The following is a 7,852-nucleotide window of genomic DNA, read 5'->3' on the forward strand; positions in this document are numbered from 1 at the left end:
ATCATGATATTTGTGACTATGCTTATACCTTCTTCCATTGCCTTAGTTTTCTTTTACTGCAAAATTCAATTTTATGTTTTTATGAAAAACAGCTGCATTACTTGAGTTTTATCCTTACATACTTGTAATCACCATTGATAGCTGCTAACTTTTGTTTAGTTGCAAACTATGTTGTCAAAAGTGATACGTGGTTACCTAGTCAACTGGTACTGCCTACCCTACTTGTGTTCGCCTAATCCTCCCAGAGCCAATCCCTAGTTAGACAGCACAGAGTAGGATGACATTGTTTTTTATTTTTGAGGTCTTAAATTAATCCTATGCACTTAATTCCTATATGCTGTTTTTTGTGCTTATTTTCTTTATTACTTGAGAAAAATGATTGCTTGGGCCTTGTTAGGGACTGTTGCAATCGGATTGATGTCAACATATATTCTTGTTAAAACCCACACACATACATGTGCACACATGCATACACAAAAATTTGCGAGTCTCTATTACAGCTCAATGTTTCCAGAAGAGATGTTCTTGTAAGAGTAAATATTTAGTGCTATGCTGCTATTATGTATTTTAGAGCATACTAGGATCAGCATAGAGAATCTAGTACAAGACTAATGTGCGTTGCCAATTTGCCCTTATCTTCCCTTTTTAAAATTTTTCACAAGGTCTATTATGTTCAATGATAAAATGATTCTGGGGGTGCGCTTCTTAGGAGCCTTAGGAGGTCATTGTTAACATAATTCCTGCTTGCATGAGTAATTCAAACCATTTTCTTCTTCCTAGGTGTTGATTAAATGACATAATCGATGCCGATATTCTTTTTAGAATAATTTTTAGTGTATCAGTTGAAATTTTGTGTTGATTCTAGTGGAGTGGGTATTATTCTTGATCGTAAAGATACCGATGCTCGACTTTGGAGAGCATCACACAATTTCACTTTCGCCCACTGATTAATTGTCAAGCATTTCACAATTTACTAAGTTCTTTCCTCATTCATGTATGTTATTCAGGAGCTTCATTGTTTCCATTGGTTAATTGTTAAATGCAATTGAGTTTTCCAAATAGTCTGAGTCATATATTGCAAGTTTATATGACATGATTATTCAGGAGGTAGTGATGCTTTTTCAGTTTCCAGAAAGTAGCGAATTTTTTTTACTGAGATTCTAGCTAGATTATGGGCGTAATATCTTTCAATGTATTATGGAATTATCTGTGCGCATATATTTGTTCGATTTTGTATAGTTGTCTTAAGGTGAGGCAATTAATTAACGATTTAACTTGAAATGCAAGTGTTTATGTTCATATATAGTTATGCTCATCATTGTTGTCAGATATCTTGAAGGTATTGTAAATCAGGCGCTCGACGACATTTTTGCAGATACTTTTGGTAATGATGTTGACAATGATTCAGTTATAGATTCAAATTTGGAAAGTGATGGTCTTCTTTCTGAGGTAATGTCATGCTCTTCTAAAAATCCGGCCTCATCTTTTTCTAATTCCTTATTTATTTATGAAAGAGTTCTGAATTCTGATATTGGTTTCAGGATTTGAATGGTTCTTATCTTGTTAAAGATGGAAGTGATGATAATTCAGGTTGGAACATAATTACAACAGTGAAATTTGGTGTTTGAAATATCCTAAATTTTTGTTTTAGTAAAATCGCAAGAGGATATTTTTCAATATAATTGCTGTTGCTGTAGATGAAAGCTACCATACTGCTCTATCTGAGCAGAACAAGACAATTCAGGTGGAACTCGTGAAGCAGAAAAGTAAGTTAGATCGGTTGAAGAAAAAGGTAAGAACGACCTTGTACTTAATTAAGACCTTGAAATGACCATAGATATGAAGCTCAACATGATGGTATGTCTAACTAATATAAACATGTAGGGTTTGTTTTAAAAAATTTCTCTCCTATTTTGAAGACAAAAAAATTGATGGCTCACATTCATCATTGTAATGCACTTAGTTTTACCCAAAATGAACTAATGTTAGGGATGTCAATCGATCACGTTTGAGTCAGGTATCTGAAAAGTACAAATCTGATTAGTTGAATCGGTATAGCAAATGAATCTGATTAATAATCAGATTCGGATGCAGTTTTCAGATTTTCATTTGAATTTGGATCCAAGGGTAATCCAACCCAATTCCTTATAAAATATATCTGATTAGCTAACCGAGTACAGGTTCAATATTGCCTTTTCCATCCAACTCTAAATTTGATTAAGCTAGATCCGGATAGGTCAGATTCACTAAGACCTAGATCTCAACTGAATATTTCCAGTTTACTGCCCTGGCTAATGCTCAGAAAGATTTTCATGTTATGACCCTTGAAATGTTGTATTCTTAAGTATGAAGAGCATATTTAAAGCAATAGAAGTGCTTTTTGTTTTTTATTTTTGCTTTTGTGTTTGCTCATAAAAAGAAAACAAGTGCATCTTTTGTGATATAGACAACTCTTCATACTTCTTTCAGTACAATATTATTTCTGGATGCTTGAAATATTAATAAGGTTATGTTTGCTTCATTGTTTCACCAGGACCCAAATTTTGGTGAGTTTCTGGAAAAGCATAGTTTGGAGCTTCAAGCTGCAAGCAATGAAGAAAAAGTAAGACGTCCATCACTTTCCAGTTTCCACATGGCCATCATTGTACTGGCTTTCGACATTCTATTATCATTTTATCATTGGTAGGACTCCTATTGATATTAAAAAATTCTGATGCCATAAATGGTTGTCTTCTTAGGTTGTATGTCATGTCGGTAGTCATGTTATCAAGCCTACTCTTCTCTGTTCTTTTTTCTTTCACCCTTTTTCTTTTGTTTTTTTTTCTGGTGTGTGTCTATTCCAGATTGGTGTGCTCAAATCAGGCCAGATTGGGTCCAACTAACCAATCCTGATTGATTCCATAGATTATCCATACCAGTGGGAATCAATTTTAGAGTCAAGTTGAGTCAGATTAGTATAAAGTGGCAAGTGTCTGGTTGGACCAATCCATTGATTAGATCACCCAATTTTAACGTTCTTCTCATCATTTTTTGATAACTTTGTAGTGAATTTAGGTGGTTTTGTTCTTAGTTGTCATAGGCGCTAGGCGGAGCCTAGGCGGTGAGCCCCTAAAAAGCCTAGGCAGTCTAGGCAGTACCTCAAAAAAAAAAAAATACAAATATGTAAACAAACTACTAAAATTAATAACAAATATGTATACAACATAAAATCAATCAACAATAAGCAATAGACAAAACAAAATATGTCGTCAAACACTATAAGATAATTATATTAAATAACCTGCTCAATACATTGTCCAACACAAAACATTTAACAACACAATACATTTAACTAAACATAGAATTCTGAAACATATGTCTATATATAAAAGTCATCTTCATTCTTCAGTATCAAACTTCATTTCAACGATTTCCTTCATTTATTGCATCTTTTAGTGGCTTGAGATGATGATGGCAGATCATCTTCATACAATTTCTGTCCCACAAATGTTGCAGGTACTTGTGCCTTTCTCTCATCATCTTTTTTAAGACTAGTAAGAAGCTCAACACAAATATCAGAAGGAATGCTATGTTTACATAATTTCACAGTGGAGTTAATATGTCCCACAACATGATATTTAAATCTATACAATCCTTCATGCATTATAAAATCACAAAAATTACACTTCACTATTTCTTTGGCATCTCTAAGTCAATAGTGTACAATATTTCAATGCAGGTTTCTTTGAGAGGCATCCTCCAAGACCTCTTCCCTCCATTGACTTACTAGAACACGAATTAATAAATCTAATCACTACAAAGATGTAAAATAATGTAACTGATAACCATGTTAAAAAATGAAACAAAGAACAATGGAATAAATAAACCATGCAACTGATAACCAATGCAAAAAATTAAAACATAACCAATTAATCACCAAATAAAAATATAAGCATACAGACATTTAACAAATCTACACACATAACATAATTAACTTTAACTGTATTTAAGTATAAAATAGTAAAAAAACCCAATAAGTTTATAATAACAACTTAAATTTAATCCTTAGATGAACTTGAAAGTCTATCATCATCTTCATTGATATATTGCTCTTCTTCTTCAGTTTTATTTGCAGAGTTAGCTTATTCCTCTTCTTCTTCCACCCTCACCACCTTCTTTCCTTTGTCAAACATTTTCTTTCTTAGGACATTAGTTACACGTATTTTTACCCCCACCCTATGCCTTAACGCTCTGGATGCCTTATCAACAAGATCTCATGTAAGTGATGTGTCATTTTCAAAGATTATCATTGACTTCTCTTAAGACAATGGGGTCGAGATCTCCTTTTTTTCATTCTCTCCTCATACCTTCGTTTCAATTTATGATTATATTGCACAAAAAACAAACCATTCTACTTTTTGTGCAAAAGTCAGTTTCTTTTCTTTGTATGAATCTATAAAAATATATATAAAGTTAAAATATATACAAACTGACAAATATTATTTAGTAATTAGTAGTAAATAATATTTTACTGCTTCAAAAGTACTTCAATCACGTTCACAACTGAATGTAATGCATGCGAGACCTAAGACTTAAACAACAAAGGTCTGGAGCTGGAGACAACCAATGGCAAAAGAAATCCACCAATCTACTATAAAAAAATCAAATTACATATAATTAAAGTATATGTTGAAACTTGGTTTGAGAAAAGATAGAAAAGTACCTTCACGATTAGCCCTAATCACCCTTAAGTAGTGATTAGGGTCAATAAAGAAAATTACACTAGAGACCATTGAAAGTTAAAATATAAACAAGACCACCCAATAAACCCCTCACGATAATAACTCTCAACACTCCCCCTCAAGCTGGAGCATAGATATCAATCATGCTCTGCTTGTTACAACACTTTGAGAATTCTGTGATAGGAAGGGGTTTGGTAAAAACATCTGCTACTTGATCTTCTGAAGAAACATGAAAAGTTGATATATTTCCCACTTGAACCATATCCCGAATATAATGACAATCTATCTCAATATGCTTAGTCCTCTCATGAAACACATCTTCTTAATAGGCAGAGAAACCTTTATGCTCAATCCGGTAAGCATAGATTTTATCCAAATCATTTCAGCAGCAGTTTGTGCCATGACCCTATATTCTGACTCAACACTTGATCTTGCTACTACAGCTTGTTTCTTGCTTCTCCATGAAACTAAGTTGCCACCAACAAAAACACAGAACCCTGTAGTAGACTTTCTATCATCAACCGACCCTGCATAATCAACATTAGTATACGCAACCACATCAAGATTTGCCTCTTTTGTAAACAATAGACCTTTTCCTGGAGATGTCTTCAGGTATTTAAGAACCATCATAGCTGCCTCCCAATGAACTTTTCTTGGTTTATCCATGAATTGACTCAATTTGCCAACAACAAATGATATGTCAAGCCTAGTTACAGTAACATAGAGAAGTTTACCAATGAGAGTCCTATAGGACTTACTATCAACTGCCTCAGATTGCTCGTCATACAAGAACAGTTTAGGATTCATGGGAATAGTGGCTGGTTTTGCACCAAGCATCCCTATCTCCTGTAAAAGATCAAGCACATATTTACTCTGAGAAAGAACCATACCTTCTCTATTTCTTGCTACTTCGATTCCCAACAAGTACTTGAGAGGACCCAGATCCTTTGTAATAAAGTATTTCTGCAGATATGCCTTGGTGCTTGAAATCTCCTGCTCATTATCTCCAGTTAAAATTATATCAACATAAACAACCATAGTCACAAAACCCTTAGAGCTATTCTTTATGAACAAAAAATGATTTGATGGTGACCTCTGGAAACCAAATTTAGACATCACCTCAAACAATTTGTGAAACCATGCACGCGGGCTTTGCTTTAGGCCATATATTGCCTTTTTTAGTTTGCACACTTTGCCACACTCTCCTTGTTGTTCGAAGCCAGGCGGTTGTTGCATGTAGACCGTCTCAGATAGATCCTCATACAGAAAAGCATTCTTCACATCAAGCTGAGTCATACTCCACCCATGATGAACAACCACAGAAGTAACTAAGCGTATAGTGCCCATTCTGGCTACGGGAGAGAAAGTCTCAAAGAAGTCCACCTCATATGTTTGGGTGTAGCCTTTGGCGACTAGACGAGCTTTGTGTCTCTCCAGAGTGCCATCAAAATGATATTTAATAGTGTACACCCACTTACAACCAACAATGCCTACATCAGAAGGAGGATCGACAAGCTCCCAAGTCCCTTGAGAAATCAAGGTGTCCATTTTTTCTTGCATTGCTAGTTTCCATTGAGGATCTAATAAAGCCTGTTGATGATTGATAGGACTGGAGATGGCAGATAAAGCAGATAGAAAGTTTTGCATGCTCTTTCCAATCTTGTCTGTGGACACAAACTTTGAAATTGGGTGCAGAGTACACTGACGCATGCCTTTCCTCAGGGCTATGGGCAAATCATTTTTAATCTCAGGATCTGCTCTACGATCATCAGGATAAGCAATAGAATCATCAACATAATCAGGATCACTGACTGCAGGAGAAGAAGACGATGAAGGGCCACGAGAGGAGGCTTGACGACGAGTATACACCAGTGGAGGATCATGGAACCGAGTTGAAGAGGGATCAGAACACAATGAAGGCAATAAAGGAACTGACTTCAAAGGAATGGGAGGAATGGGTAAGGGAAATGATGTGGACATATCAGGATTCACACGAGACGCGCACGGCGAGAAGTAAGGAATGGTCTCAAACAATGTGACATCCGCACTGATATACTCTTTACGAGCAATGGGGTCAAGACATTTGTACCCTTTTTGGTTTTTTGGATACCCAAGGAAGACACACTTAGTTGCCTGTGCAGCTAGTTTGTCCCTAGTAGGTCCAAGTTTTTGCACAAAACAAACACAACTAAATACCTTAGAAGAAACTTTGAACAAAGAACAATTAGGATAAAGTTGTCTGATAGGAATTTGGTCATTAAGAGCAGTAGAAGGCATTCTGTTAATAAGGTAACAAGAAGTAAGAAGGGCATCTCCCCAAAAAGAAGCTGGCATGTTTGTTTGAATCATAAGGGTTCGAGTTACTTTCAAAAGGTGTCAGTGTTTTCTTTCAGCTACCCCATTTTGCTGGGACGTATGGGCACATGAAAATTGAGGGCGAATCCCATTATCCCGATAAAATTGTAATAGTTTGCTAGATTTGAATTCAAGAGCATTATCAATGCGAACAATTTTAACAATGGAACCAAATTGAGTATTTATTTCAAGAATAAAAGATTGGAGAATACACAAGACTTCAGATCTCTCCTTTATTAAAAAGACCCAAGACACTCTAGAGTAGTCATCAACAATGACAAGGTAATACTTGGACTGAAACCTATTAGGAACCCGACTAGGCCCCCAAACATCAACATGAATTAGATCAAAAGGACTTTGACTAGTACAACTCTGACTTAAAGAAAAAGAACTACGATGATGCTTGCCCAACTGACATGCTTCACACTGAAAGGACGCTGTAGGAGAGACCTGTGGAATGACTCTTTGAAGCTTGGAAAGAGAAGGATGACCCAATCTGAGATGCCATTGGTAGGAATTAGAACTCGATTCCACACACGAAGTTGCTACTCCAACAGGTTGTGTAAGATATAAACACCTCCCTCCTCATGGCCTCCACCAATCTTCTTCCCAGACAGCAAATCCTGAAATACACAAGAACCCGGGTCAAATATAACTCGACAATTTAGTTCTTTTGTAAGCTGGCTTACGGATAATAAATTCTTAGGAAACTGTGGAGCATGGAGAACATATTGAATCCGTAATGTAGGGGTAAAATGCACATCTCCTTGCCCCAC

At 35.8% G+C, this 7,852-nt stretch overlaps 1 long non-coding RNA gene across 1 annotated transcript; it reads left to right on the forward strand.

Annotated features, from left to right (window-relative positions):
• Positions 1-1,358: 1,358 nt before the first annotated feature.
• On the forward strand, positions 1,359-1,785 carry LOC149818434 (uncharacterized). Its single transcript, XR_016427434.1, has 3 exons — positions 1,359-1,449; positions 1,542-1,590; positions 1,698-1,785. It is a non-coding gene; the product is annotated as an uncharacterized LOC149818434 (long non-coding RNA).
• The last annotated feature ends 6,067 nt before the right edge of the window (positions 1,786-7,852 follow it).

The sequence above is a fragment of the Nuphar pumila genome, chromosome 13, assembly GCF_984573655.1.
Source record: "Nuphar pumila chromosome 13, dmNupPumi1.hap1.1, whole genome shotgun sequence".
NCBI lineage: Eukaryota > Viridiplantae > Streptophyta > Magnoliopsida > Nymphaeales > Nymphaeaceae > Nuphar > Nuphar pumila.